The sequence below is a fragment of the Bufo bufo genome, chromosome 6 (genome assembly GCF_905171765.1).
Source record: "Bufo bufo chromosome 6, aBufBuf1.1, whole genome shotgun sequence".
NCBI classification, from domain to species: domain Eukaryota; kingdom Metazoa; phylum Chordata; class Amphibia; order Anura; family Bufonidae; genus Bufo; species Bufo bufo.
Window position 1 is genome coordinate 315,403,363 of NC_053394.1, and position 13,289 is coordinate 315,416,651.

Here is a 13,289-nt window from a genome sequence, read left to right on the forward strand (position 1 = left end):
CTTTAGCTATTTAATGCAATCTTCCGAGTTGACCAAAGGCGTGCAAATTCTAGCAGTCTGGAATTACTCAAAACACATGCAGTGAGGTCTACAGCCATAAACGTGCCTTACATTTCACTGGCTTTATTGTATAATTGGTATCCTTTTTAATGGTCCTTATCCCTCTACAGGGAGTGCAGAATTATTAGGCAAGTTGTATTTTTGAGGATTAATTTTATTATTGAACAACAACCATGTTCTCAATGAACCCAAAAAACTCATTAATATCAAAGCTGAATATTTTTGGAAGTAGTTTTTAGTTTGTTTTTAGTTTTAGCTATTTTAGGGGGATATCTGTGTGTGCAGGTGACTATTACCGTACATAATTATTAGGCAACTTAACAAAAAACAAATATATACCCATTTCAATTATTTATTTTTACCAGTGAAACCAATATAACATCTCAACATTCACAAATATACATTTCTGACATTCAAAAACAAAACAAAAACAAATCAGTGACCAATATAGCCACCTTTCTTTGCAAGGACACTCAAAAGCCTGCCATCCATGGATTCTGTCAGTGTTTTGATCTGTTCACCATCAACACTGCGTGCAGCAGCAACCACAGCCTCCCAGACACTGTTCAGAGAGGTGTACTGTTTTCCCTCCTTGTAAATCTCACATTTGATGATGGACCACAGGTTCTCAATGGGGTTCAGATCAGGTGAACAAGGAGGCCATGTCATTAGATTTTCTTCTTTTATACCCTTTCTTGCCAGCCACGCTGTGGAGTACTTGGACGCGTGTGATGGAGCATTGTCCTGCATGAGAATCATATTTTTCTTGAAGGATGCAGACTTCTTCCTGTACCACTGCTTGAAGAAGGTGTCTTCCAGAAACTGGCAGTAGGACTGGGAGTTGAGCTTGACTCCATCCTCAACCCGAAAAGGCCCCACAAGCTCATCTTTGATGATACCAGCCCAAACCAGTACTCCACCTCCACCTTGCTGGCCTCTGAGTCGGACTGGAGCTCTCTGCCCTTTACCAATCCAGCCACGGGCCCATCCATCTGGCCCATCAAGACTCACTCTTATTTCATCAGTCCATAAAACCTTAGAAAAATCAGTCTTGAGATATTTCTTTGCCCAGTCTTGACGTTTCAGCTTGTGTGTCTTGTTCAGTGGTGGTCGTCTTTCAGCCTTTCTTACCTTGGCCATGTCTCTGAGTATTGCACACCTTGTGCTTTTGGGCACTCCAGTGATGTTGCAGCTCTGAAATATGGCCAAACTGGTGGCAAGTGGCATCTTGGCAGCTGCACGCTTGACTTTTCTCAGTTCATGGGCAGTTATTTTGTGCCTTGGTTTTTCCACACGCTTCTTGCGACCCTGTTGACTATTTTGAATGAAACGCTTAATTGTTCGATGATCACGCTTCAGAAGCTTTGCAATTTTAAGAGTGCTGCATCCCTCTGCAAGATATCTCACTATTTTTGACTTTTCTGAGCCTGTCAAGTCCTTCTTTTGACCCATTTTGCCAAAGGAAAGGAAGTTGCCTAATAATTATGCACACCTAATATAGGGTGTTGATGTCATTAGACCACACCCCTTCTCATTACAGAGATGCACATCACCTAATATGCTAAATTGGTAGTAGGCTTTCGAGCCTATACAGCTTGGAGTAAGACAACATGCATAAAGAGGATGATGTGGTCAAAATACTCATTTGCCTAATAATTCTGCACGCAGTGTATAGTCAGTTCTCTCCCTCAGAGGTTGGCTCTTAGTACAGTTGCATTTCTGGCAGTTTTTCACTCACAGGAATGGTGTTTCTCTGGATAAAAATTCTCCTATATTCGGTTCAGCTACAGCTTCTCTGGCTTACACACCAGCAACTAATACACACAACTTTTCTTTTTGGCCTACTTGGCAGCAACTCACTAAGGACTCATGCACACGACAGTTAGATGTTTTGCGGTCCGCAAATTGTGGATCCGCAAAACACAGATACTGTCCATGTACATTCCACATTTTGCAAAACGGAACGGCCAGCCCCTAATAGAACAATCATATCCTTGTCTGTAATGCAGACAATAATAGGACATGCTCTAATTTTTTGCAGAACGGCCATGCGGACACGGATTGCACACAGAGTCATTTCCGTGTTTTTGCAGACCCATTGAAGTGAATGGTTCCACATATGGGCAGCAAAAAACCCAGAATGGACACGTTAAAAAAATACGTTTATGTGCATGAGCCCTAACCAGTATTGTGGGACCAGCCCACCACCCGTCAACCGTCTTTAAGGTCTTCCAGTTAAGCACTCCCTTCCCATATATGGCTTTTTGTAATACATACATAATAAAGCCACATTAACCCCTTTTACTAATGGAAGTACATAGTCAGCATATATTAACCTTTGTCTCACAGTAAAAATTTTGAAAACTTTAGCAGTGAACTTTAGCAGTGAACAGGGTAATAACTGCATTATTACCCTGCATCACCGCAACAATCGACAACATGCAGTTAAAGGGATTTTCTGAGATTTTGATACTGGTGACCTATCCTCAGGATAGGTCTTCAGTACCTGATCAGTGGGGGTCTGACATCCGGGACCCTCACTGATCAGCTGTTTGAGAGGGCACTGGTGCTCCTGTGAGAACCACGGCTTTCTCCATGCTCACCAAGCACAGCGATGTACATTGTATGGTGGCTGTTCTTGGTATGACACTCAGCCCCATTGAAGTGAAGGGGACTGAGAGCCATACCAAGTACAATACCAAGCACAGCCACTATAAAATGTATGGAGCTGTGCTTGGTAAGCTGCGAGAAGCTCTCACAGGAGTGCTGGTGCCTTCTCAAACAGCTGATCCACTGGGGTCCCGGGTGTTGGACCCACACCGATCAGATACTGATCACCTATCCTGAGGATAGGTCACCTGTTTCAAAATCTCAGAATATCCCAAGTGCCTTGGCCCAGTCAAACAGCTGATCGGCACCAATCTGAAATTGATGACCTATCCTGAGGACAAGTCATCAACATCATAAAATCGTGCAACCTCTTCAAAGCTGGGTTCATACATTGCGAATGCACAGTGGCTGAGGTGCGACGACACAGATGCATAAATTGTTGCAGTTTTCAAATTGACTGTTCTGGCCATGCACTAAACTGCCATTAGGTGCATAACCACGCAGCCATTTACAATGAAAAGGAATTTAGCTGCAGTCAATTTTAAAACTGCACTGTTGTCCATGTTACTTTGGTTTTGTCCACTGTTCGTCTGCAACGTTTGAACCCAGCTTAACAGAAAGATCCCATTCATAACATTGTATTAGGAAATTGCTTGTCATGTAATCCCCTAAAAAAAATATATAGCAGAAGCTCGATAACAGATTGTTGTTACCTTAAGTCCAGAATTTATTTGCACCTTTTGGTAAGAACATTGCGAATGAGTAAAGTGCGGTATCTGCCCCTCGTGCTTGGTAAATGAAGTAATTTTTTTAAATATCTGGGAGGATCTGGTGTGTACACTGAAATCCTTGGGCATTTAGCTAAACCACTGCTTCTAAAAGGGTATGGCCACATGGTCGGGTTTCTGTATGCAGTTTTGGAAGCCGAAATCAGCAATGGATCATAAAAGGAGAAAATATATAAAGGAAAGATATGACTTATCCTCTTTTTTGGAATTCACATCTGTTTTTGGCTTTCGGAACTGCATACAGAAGCCTGATCGTGTGGCTGTACCCTAAAACAAGCTCAAAATGGCCAACCGGGGTACAGGTGAATCCCCCGGTGGCACCTCAGCAAGGTGGGCCCCTAGTCTACCACCGGCTGCACAAGTAGCACATTACACAGTAGACTTACTGCACTTTTTTTTATAGCACTTCAACCAGCCTAAGTTTATATAAAAAACTGGTAGTAGGTGTATCAGATGGGTAGGAAGTCTTATAGGTACAGAGAATGTCCAGACACTATCATCTTTTCCTAGTGACCCACCTTCTCCAAGTTGCTGCATAGACTCCCATAATCAATCATCTTGTAGCATCTTGCTGCTGTGTGGGCGGGAAATATTTTAATGTATCTGTACAGAGGGCCCCCGAAAAAGTTTTTACTGGTAGGCCTTAGGCAGCCCAGTCCGACACTGCCCTAAATGCTGTATTTGGCAGATCAGCAAGCGATTGTCAGGAGGGAAGCGTTCCCTCCCAGCAATCGCTTGCTAGCTAGTGGAGGAGACTGCTGCTATTATATGCAGCAAACTCCTCTGCAGCATGGAGAGGAGCGATCGCTATGCCATCGCTCATCCCCATACTGTCTAGTGGTTTGCCAGCAGCAGATCGCTATTAGACAGAACGATCTGCTGCTGGCAAGCGCTGATTTTTAAGCATGCTTAAACATCAGAATTGCCTGATAAACGGCGTTCATCGGGCAATCGGCAGCAGTATTACACTGCAAGATGATCGCTAACAAGCATTCATGCAAACCCTTATTAGCGATTATCGGCTGAAATTTTGGCCAGTGTAATACAGTCTGAAGTCAGGCTTTTACTTACACTATCACTGCTGGGCACACCCTGCGTATGATTAATCCTTAGACCTCAAGATTGACATAAAATGCTAATTATGAGAAAACAGACTGTGTTTCGCCCACTTCACTAACACCTTATGTTCCGTAAGCACATCTTGCGGTAATGCTATATATACAGTATGTAACATCTGAACAAAATACTGCTGTGGAAACAATTATTTTATGGTTATTGAGCCTGATGTGTCAAGGTGTTGTCTACCTGTAAAATTTATAGGTTGTGCCAAGTACATTATTTGCTTAAGCTGAAATAGAAAACTGCAATCTACCGTAATTGCACTTACGTATGTAAAACCTTCAATTAAGTGTAATTACTGGTGACAAATACGAAGGGGCAGCTGTGGTATGTGACATCTGTTAGTAAATTTCCCAATGCTTTATCTATAATATGCTTGTAAAGGAAAGCTCTAATTAGTGTACATATGTACTGTATTCTTAACCGTATGGACAGAACTATTGGGACACATTTCTTAGTCATTGAATTCAGGTGTCTCATTCAGTCCCCTTGCCACTGAGGTATACAGTCCAGCCCCTAGCCAGGCAGTCTGCCTTTACAAACATTTGTGAAGGTATGAGCTCACTTAATTCCAGCATGGTACTGTAATAGGATGCCACTACTAAGAAAAAATGCATTCACTGCAGGGCTACTACATTTGGATTAATGAGACACCGGCATCCACTGGTGACCTACCACCACCACCCAAAAAACACAGGGAGGGGATTGGCAGGTCCACACAATCATTTATGACCCCTAATTGTTATACTCTTCTCTTATTAAAGCCACAGCTAGCTACCAAATAATCCTACAGGGTTTTCTTGTATGAACTCTAAATGGAAATGCAGTTGACAGGTCCCACAGACACCGTTGAGCTGTCACCATGTGTTGCTGCTCTCTGGGGGGGGAGGTAAGACGTGGTGCACCCCAATGGACATACGTCCGGAGAGTAGAACGACTTCTCCATTCTCTTATCTGGTTACAGAAGGTTTTGTGATGAGAAAAAGCCTGAGATAGCTGTCCCTCTCTTTCTTAGAAGGCTGGTGCCTGTCACGGATGGTGTTGCAGAAAACAAGAAGTAACAAATAAAGATCCGACTGACTTGATCCCAAACTAAGGAACAAAAGGGTGAGCCCTATTAAAGCCCTAGAGCTCTCCCTGGCTGCTCAGCCCATGCAAAGATCTCAATGATAGAAAGTTGCATGTCCACGTACCTCGACTGTGTGACACCTGAACACCCTATAATAGTGAGGGGACACGACCACCGGCTCCCTACACTAAATACGGAGGGAGTCAGGGTCACCTAGGATCAAGCTAACAGGAAAACACAAATAAAGAAATAGACTTATCTGAGGAACCAGCAATAGAAACTTCAAGCAGTGAACAGAATCCAGGAAGTAGTATAAACCGCAAAGTGAAGCAGTATGGGAGGAGATATATAGGGAGGCAATCACTGCTAATAGATGACAGCTGGGAGAGGGAGAAGAGATGTCAAAGCGAAACCAAAACAAAAGAACATCATGCAGGAGGTACTGAAGAACGTCTATCAGAACTTCTCAGAGATCTGACGGTGACAGTGCCTTGGCCAAAGGGCTGGTGGTCCAGGAACTGTGGCTCAGTCATCCGGCTAGCTCACTGGTCAAAGGGCTGGTGACCCAGGGTCTGTTGCAGGGTGTCCCCATCTCAGCACCTTCTTCTGGTCACTCGTGAAGTCTGGCAGAGTCTCCCTTACTAAACACTGGTCCCTATCTGCAGACCACTGGGGGCTCTGACTGCTCTACCTTTATACAGTTTCTAAAGGATCTACAACCTTCTAGTCTCTCGTATCTGGATTTTCCCTCCCAAACTCAGCTCTGCATAGTCCCTTATGACAGCAGTGGAAAATTGCTAGCATCTCAGTGCACAGGCTAGAAATTCTCAAAGTCTCTTAGTGGCTGTGCTTTAAACCTTTCCATGAAGGAGCGCCACATGGATTTTGGAGGGCAGATTTTGCTGGACTGGTTTTTAGACAGCATGTCCCATTTGAAGCCCCCCTGATGCACCCTACAGTAGAAACTCCCAAAAAGTGAATCCATTTTGCAAACCACAGGATAAGGTGACAGTTTTTTGGTACTATTTTGGAGGAACATAGGATTTTTGAACACTCAATATTACTCTTTTTGTGAGGCAAGGTAAGAAAAAAAATGGCTGTTTTGGCACAGTTTTTATTTTTTGTTTTTTACAATGTTCACCTGACAGGTTAGATCATGTGATATTTATCTAGAGCAGGATGTTATGGATGCGACGATACCTAATATGTCTATTTTCTTAATTTTATTTTGGTTGTACACAATAAAAGCATTTTTGAAAAAAAATCATGTTCTTGTGTCTCCATTTTCTGAAAGCCATATTTCTTAGGCGATTGTCTTATCTCATTTTTTGCGGGATGAGGTGACAGTTTGATTCGTACTATTTTGGTCTACAGTATATTGGACTTCGCATGGCATTATGCTTTTTTATGTAAGGTGACAAAAAATTGCTTTTTTGGCTCAGTTTTTATTTTATTTTTACGACATTCACCTTGGCTGGGTCTTCCAACATGACAACGACTTGAAGCACACAGCCAGGATAACCAAGGAGTAGCTCCGTAAGAAGCATATCAAGGTTTTGGAGCCGGTCTCCAGACCTAAATCCAATAGAACATCTTTGGAGGGAGCTGAAACTTCGTGTTGCTCAGCGACAGCCCCAAAGCCTGACAGATCTACAGGAGATTTGTGTGGAGGAGTGGGCCAAAATCCCTGTTGCAGTGTGTGCAAACCTGGTCAAGAACTACGGGAAACATTTGACCTCTGTAATTGCAAACAAAGGCTTCTGTACCAAATATTAACACTGATTTTCTCAGGTGTTCAAATACTTATATTCAGCAGTGCAAGACAAATAAATTCTTTAAAAATCATACAATGTGATTTCTTGATTTTTTTTTAAAATTCTGTCTCACTTAATTCCAGCATGGTACTGTAATAGGATGCCACTACTAAGAAAAAATGCATTCACTGCAGGGCTACTACATTTGGATTAATGAGACACCGGCATCCACTGGTGACCTACCACCACTACCCAAAAAACACAGGGAGGGGATTGGCAGGTCCACACAATCATCTACAATGTGAATTTCAGACCCCTCCATGATTTCTAAGTGGGAGAACTTGCAAAATCACAGGGTGTTCAAATACTTCTGTTCCTCAGTGTACGGCACCCACTCATGTAAAATTCTCAACCTAACCCCCTCCCTCCAGCCCTACTACTAAAGACATACTTGGAAAACATTACATACAACGCTACTAGACATACAGTTGCAATAAAAAGTATGTGAACACTTTGGAATGATATGGATTTCTGCACAAATTGGTCATAAAATGTGATTTGATCTTCATCTAAGTCACAACAATAGACAATCACAGTCTGCTTAAACTAATAACACACAAAGAATTAAATGTTACCATGTTTTTATTGAATACACCATGTTAACATTCACAGTGCAGGTGGAAAAAGTATGTGAACTCTTGGATTTAATAACTCGTTAAACCTCCTTTGGCAGCAATAACTTCAACCAAACGTTTCCTGTAGTTACAGATCAGACGTGCACAACGGTCAAGAGTAATTCTTGACCATTCCTCTTTACAGAACTGTTTCAGTTCAGCAATATTCTTGGGATGTTTGGTGTAAATCACTTTCTTGAGGTCATGCCACAGCATCTCAATTGGGTTGAGGTAAGTACTCTGACTGGGCCACTCCAGAAGGCGTATTTTCTTCTGTTTAAGTCATTCTGTTGTTGATTTACTTCTATGCTTTGGGTCGTTGTCCTGTTGCAACACCCATCTTCTGTTGAGCTTCAGCTGGTGGACAGATGGCCTTAAGTTCTCTTGCAAAATGCCTTGATAAACTTGGGAATTTATTTTTCCTTCGATGATAGCAATCCGTCCAAGCCCTGATGCAGCAAAGCAGCCCCAAACCATAATGCCCCCACCACCATACTTCACAGTTGGGATGAGGTTTTGATGTTGGTGTGCTGTGCCTCTTTTTCTCCACACATAGTGTTGTGTGTTTCTTCCAAACAACTCAACTTTGGTTTCATCTGTCCAAAGAATATTTTGCCAGTACTGCTGTGGAACATCCAGGTGCTCTTGTGCAAACTGTAAACGTGCAGCAATGTTTTTTTTGGACAGCAGGTGGCTTCCTCTGTCGTATCCTCCTATGAAATCCATTCTTGTTTAGTGTTTTACGTATAATAGATTCACGAACAGGGATGTTAGCATATGCCAGAGACTTTTGTAAGTCTTTAGCTGACACTCTAGGATTCTTCTTCACCTCATTGAGCAGTCTGCGCTGTGCTCTTGCAGTCATCTTTACAGGACGGCCACTCCAAGGGAGAGTAGCAGCAGTGCTGAACTTTCTCCATATATAGACAATTTGTCTTACCATGGACTGATGAACAGCAAGGCTTTTGGAGATACTTTTATAACCCTTTTCAGCTTTATATAAGTCAACAATTCTTAATCGTAGGTCTTCTGAGAGCTCTTTTGTGCGAGGCATCATTCACATCAGGCAATGCTTCTTGTAAAAAGCAAACCCAGAACTGGTGTGTGTTTTTTATAGGGCAGGGCAGCTGTAACCAACACCTCCAATCTCATCTCATTGATTGGACTCCAGTTGGCTGACACCTCACTCCAATTAGCTCTTGGAGATGTCATTAGTCTAGGGGTTCACATACTTTTTCCACCTGCACTGTAAATGTTTACATAGTGTGTTCAATAAAAACATGGTAACATTTAATTATTTGTGTGTTATTAGTTTAAGCAGACTGTGATTGTTTATTGTTGTGACTTAGATGAAGATCAGATCACATATTATGACCAATTTGTGCAGAAATCCATATCATTCCAAGGGGTTCACATACTTTTTCTTGCAACTGTACATGCTACATACTGTACCTCTTACATCCAGTGATGTCTCTTCTGATGAAGACATTTTCTTTCCTCATATTCTCCATTCGGACACGAACGTCATGATGATTTGTTTCAGCTATCTCTTGTCCCTGCAGAATTTGACAAACATCTTAGTTTCCTCAAATCCGTACCCCATATCACACCTCAGATCAGAACCCCATATTACACCTCAGATCAGACCCCCATATCAAACCTCAAAACAAACCCTCATATCAGATCTCAAATCAAACCCTCATGTTAGATCTCAAATCAGACCCCATGAGAACTCAAGCATTTGGGACTATTAAGATTAAATGATAAACATGATATGAGTCTTTTTCGGGTAATTTGTTAATTGTTCATCCTAGTATTGCTTTTATTTATGTGAACATAAGACATGAGTTTGTTACCGGTGGGCAAGTGCTAGAACTTTCTGCTTTTACATCCCTTCACTTCAATGGGGCGCCTATGTCATGTGACCAATAAATGTGACGTCACTGATCTAGGCAAAGCTGCAAGAAGGCCACTGCGCTTCTGTGAGCACCCATATCATAAAAAAATATGGCTTTCAGAAAATGGAGACACAAAAACATGATTTTTTTTCAACAATGCTTTTATTGTGTAAAACAAAAAAAAAATATTGGGTATCACCGTGTCCGTAACAACCTGCTATATAAAAATATCACATGATCTACACCCCAAGGTGAATGTCGTAAAAATAAAATAAAAACTGAGCCAAAAAACCCATTTTTTGTCACCTTACATAAAAAAAGCATAATGCCAAGCGAAGTCCAATATAGACCAAAATAGTACGAATCAATCCTGCAAGTTGATCCAGAGGAAGGCAAAAAAAAAAACCTGTGAGGTAGAAGCCAATTTTCCCCACTTTAGGGGAATAAAAAATTCCTCCCCGACTCCAATCAGGCAATCAGAATAACTCCCTGGATCAACGACCCCTCTCTAGTAGCTATAGCCTGTAATATTATTACGCTCCAGAAATACATCCAGGCCCCTCTTGAATTCCTTTATTGTACTCACCATCACCACCTCCTCAGGCAGAGAGTTCCATAGTTTCACTGCTCTTACCGTAAAGAATCCTTTTCTATGTTTGTGTACAAACCTTCTTTCCTCCAGACGCAGAGGATGTCCCCTCGTCACAGTCACAGTCCTGGGGATAAATAGATGATGGGATAGATCTCTATACTGACCCCTGATATATTTATACATAGTTATTAGATCTCCCCTCAGTCGTCTTTTTTCTAAAGTGAATAACCCTAATTTTGATAATCTTTCAGGGTACTGTAGTTGCCCCATTCCAGTTTTTACTTTAGTTGCCCTCCTCTGGACCCTCTCCAGCTCTGCTATGTCTGCCTTGTTTACAGGAGCCCAGAACTGTACACAGTACTCCATGTATGGTCTGACTAGCAATTTGTAAAGTGGTAGGACTATGTTCTTATCACGGGCATCTATGCCCCTTCTGATGCAACCCATTATCTTATTGGCCTTGGCAGCAGCTGCCTGACACTAGTTTTTGCAGCTTAGTTTGCTGTTTATTAAAATTCCTTTAAAGTACTCTCCGTTTTTTTTTTGCTGACCGTATGCGGAACCATTCATTTCGATGGGTCCGCAAAAAATCGTAAGTTACTCTGTGTGCATTCCATTTCCGTATGTCCACATGTCCGTTCCACCAAAAAATAGAACATGTCCTATTATTGTCCACATAACGGACAAGGATAGGGCTGTTCTATTAGGGGCCAGCTTTTCTGTTCCGCAAAATACGGGATGCACACAGACGTCATCCGTATTTTTTGCGGTCGTGTGCATGAGCCCTTAGAGGTTTTTTTTTTATCCGAGTATATATATTTAGTAAATAAATAAAAACTTGTACAGAGTGAGATTGTGTAAATACAGGGGATGAGGCAAGGGTGTCATGCCATTTTTCGTCAATAATATCTTAGCACTGAGCATTGTGTGGGCAGGTGCTTTGTCATGAAAGAAGAACCAGTCACCTGTTTCCAGGGGTGGATTGACCATAGACCGTACAGAGAAACTTCCCTGTGGGCCGATGCCCAGGGGGCCTCTCAAGCCCTCCTCTCTGCTGCTGTCCATGTACATAATGAGCTCTCAACAGTAATTAAAGGGGTTATCCAATTCTATAAATGCCCCCCACATTGCCCAGGCCCCTCCTATAGACCATACTTTCCCTGCTCCCCGGGACCCATGTGACACTCCGGATCCCTGCACGGCCACCTCATCTCCCCGTCGTGCTGATCAAAAAATCAGACTGCAGGGGGGATGCCAATAGCAGGCCTCTATAGTGACCAGCCACTTTGCATCAGATTCACAGGTGATGTCACGAGGTATAATAGATGCAGTTTGCATGGATATATAGTATATACAGCAGAGTACTGATATACAAGGTACAATAGATACAGTTTGTAAAGATATATAGTATACCCAGGAGTGTACTGATTTTCTGAGGTACGAGGTATAATAGATACCGTGTGTTAAGATATATATTATCTAGAGTAGTGTACTGATATGAGATGTACGAGCTGTAATTTATAGTTCACATATCAGTACACTGCTGTATATACTGGCCAGGAATGGTTAGTGGGAGGGGCCATGAATGTGGCATGGGGACCCAATTTAGATTCTTGCTATGGGTCCTAGTGATTTCTATGTACGTCCCTGGCCGCTGGTCTAAGCGCTGCACGAGTTCCCTGTGCAGCAGAGAGCAGGTGCCGATCTGGGCTGTTTAACCCCTTACATGCCGCAGGTAATGGCGCTGCTGCATGTAAGCGGTGACAGAGGGAGCAGACTCCCTGTGTCTCTCATCAGCACCCCGCAAATGCGATCTCGGGGTGCCAATGTGTGTATATGCAGGCTGGGATCTTGTGTATGCTCCAAGCCTGCCTTGAGTGCCAGAAAGACGCAGCCTGCTGGTCAATGTCAGTATTGCACTGACATTAAAATACATTGAACTATAGGGATAGTGCATTGTATTTTAGAAGGAATCAAAAGATTGCTTGTTATAATCCCCTTCTGGGGCTATTAAGTGGTAATTTTTTTTTTAAAAACCCCCATTTATTACATTAAAATATTCCAATAAAAAAATTGCAAAAATAAGATCTCCCTCACATGTTTGGTATTGCCACATCTGTAACGACCCAGACTGCACAAATATCATGTAAATTATCCACTGCGGTGAACGTCTTAATAAAAAATAAAAAAATGCTCGATTTGCGAATTTATTTTTTGTTGCCATGAAAAAACTTAATAACAAGCGATCGAAAAGTGTTATTTACCCCAAAATGATACCAATGAAAACTACAAGTCATCCTGAAAACCATCAAGCCCTCACACAACTCCATAGAAAGGAAAATCAAAAAGTTATGGGGCTTGGGATGCGGCCATGCAAAAAAAAAAAATCTTCTCTTTTTTTTTTAAAAGGTTTTCATTGCAGAAAAGTAGTAAAATGTGAAAAAAAAAATTATTTGGTAAAGCTGTAATCATACTTACCCAGAGAATAAGGATATGTTATTTATGACAAAAAATTAACGCAGAAAAGTTCATAACGTAAAATCTCAGTGGCAGTATTGCTGTTTTTTCCCCATCTCCCTCCCAGAAAGAGTTAATAAAAGTTAATCAGAAAGTTAAGTATACCCTAAAATGGCACCATTAAAAACTAAAACTTGTCCTGCAAAAAACAAGCCCTCATACAGCTATGTAGACAGAAAAAATAAAAGTTATAGCTCTTGGAAGATGA